Raw genomic sequence first — 1,980 nt, forward strand, 5'->3', positions numbered from 1 at the left:
CCCAGGCCACAAGATGACAATTGCCATGGAGGGAGGGCTCTTCTTCTTGAGGCTAGCCTTGGACAAGTCCCACTTTCTCAGCCTCAGAGGAAGGCAATGGCAAATACCTCTGTACAAATCTTGCCAAGAAAACCCTGTGATAGGTTCACCTTAGGGTCACCATAGATCAGAAATGACTTAAATGGACAAAGGAGTAGCATTTTACTGGTGGCAGGGCAACAGTACTGAGTGATCTTGGGCAAGTCACACTCTCTCAACCCAGTGGCATTCCTAGTGTGATTTCACCCAGTGCAGGGCTTGGGGAGGAACTGGAAGCTTTGGAGAAGTCCAAAGACATCCTACACATATTTATTTAGGAGTAAACACATAGGTTGACAGCCTATGAGTCTCTGTGAGACAGAGCTGCTTTTGGAATCCATACTAATTTCAAACTCTTTTCTGAGTGCTTTGGCTCATCCAGAAATCTGTGAGGTATGTACCTGTCTACCCAAAATCATTAGAAAAGCACTGCAAGTCAATCTCAGCTTCAGGGATAGAGAGTAGAAAGGGACTTTCCTTTAGGGAAGGAAAAAGCTGGATACATTTGTGTATACTGACCAATGCAGCTTTCTTACACCTTTCTATCCAAATGTAACAACACCAATGCTAGCTTTCAAAAAGGATGTATACATATAGATGACTCACATATCTGGTTCATGCAAAGTGACAAAAATGTATAACTACAAAAGTTTTAAAGTGTGTTACAATAACTCACCCAACAGCTTACACAGGTATGTACCTATCAATCCATGGATCATGGAGCATATTAACATTCTCCTTATTCTTTTCATAAGATGAGAGAGGACTCCATTCTCCTTTAGGGAGGATCACATGGAACAGACAGAAAAAAGCATCTCTCTTTGATGAACAATTTAAATAAGAAAGATATTCAGCAGCCTTTCTAGCACACTTACCATTAATTGGCCAGGGAATTCATTCCCCTTTGTTGTTGTTAGGTGCCGTCAAAATGACTCCAACTTATTGTAACCCTATACTGTTCAGCCAAATGTTATCTGATCACAAAACACTCACATTTCTCTTATCCTGGACACTCCAGAAAGATCTTCCTCCTGAACCTCTTACAAGGGTTCAACTAAATATGAAATGAGAGACCTAAACACAGAGACCAACTTTCCCCAACCTGATGCCCTCCAGATGTGTTGCACTACAACTCTCATTGCTGGCTGGGGTGATGGAAGCTGTAATCCAACACAAGTGTTGGAGGCAGATTGGGAAAGAAGAACAAACCAGGAAGGGAAGGAGGACCAAAGTTTCTCTTTGGACATCCATTATAAGGATCCATTCAGAACAATATGTTGTTGTTGTTGTTAACTTTATTTTTGTTTCTCATCTCCAGGAACAACCCCAAACTGGGACTCAAGGTTGCTTATACATTAGGGAAGTGTTGTCCACACACACAAAAGGATGCAAATATTTCAGAGGCCTGGTTTACAAAAGCCAAAGAACCATAAAGAGGGTGAGCTGATGGTTCTTTTCACAAGAAATGTTTGGCAAGATAATGCCTGGTTTTTCCCCTTCCCAGAATGATTGGTTCCCCATCTGCCTGTCCTACCTCCCAGACGGAAAGGAACCACACAGCTCAGCAGGGAGAGGCCTGTGTTATATTGCATCCCAATTTGCTACGCATTTCCACACCATTTGTTTCCTTTTCTCTTTCCTGGACTGGAAAGCTATTGTGTGCGTGGGGGGGTGTTTAACTGAGTAAGGAGCTGGAGGCAAAGCCCCAAAAAGCTGCCTATCAGGATATCAGCTTGGGAGGTTGTTGGTTGTCCCAGATGTTCCTATGGCTACCCAACAGGTTCAGGGACCAGGAGAGTATCTGGGCAAATGACTAGTAGATTACACAACCATACATCTCACTTTTTAAAAATTATTATTATTATTATTATTATTATTATTATTATTATTATTATTATTATT

The 1,980-nt window shown here is 41.7% G+C and overlaps 1 long non-coding RNA gene across 1 annotated transcript in view; it reads left to right on the forward strand.

The window, feature by feature from the left end:
• The window catches only part of LOC121921039, a 9,765-nt gene extending 8,264 nt beyond the window's left edge, over positions 1-1,501 (forward strand). Inside the window, exon 3 of the long non-coding RNA XR_006101828.1 lies at positions 1,397-1,501. This is a non-coding gene — a long non-coding RNA (uncharacterized LOC121921039). The remainder of the gene's footprint in view (positions 1-1,396) is intronic.
• Positions 1,502-1,980: the final 479 nt, after the last annotated feature.

The sequence above is a fragment of the Sceloporus undulatus genome, chromosome 2 (assembly GCF_019175285.1).
Source record: "Sceloporus undulatus isolate JIND9_A2432 ecotype Alabama chromosome 2, SceUnd_v1.1, whole genome shotgun sequence".
Classification (NCBI taxonomy): domain Eukaryota; kingdom Metazoa; phylum Chordata; class Lepidosauria; order Squamata; family Phrynosomatidae; genus Sceloporus; species Sceloporus undulatus.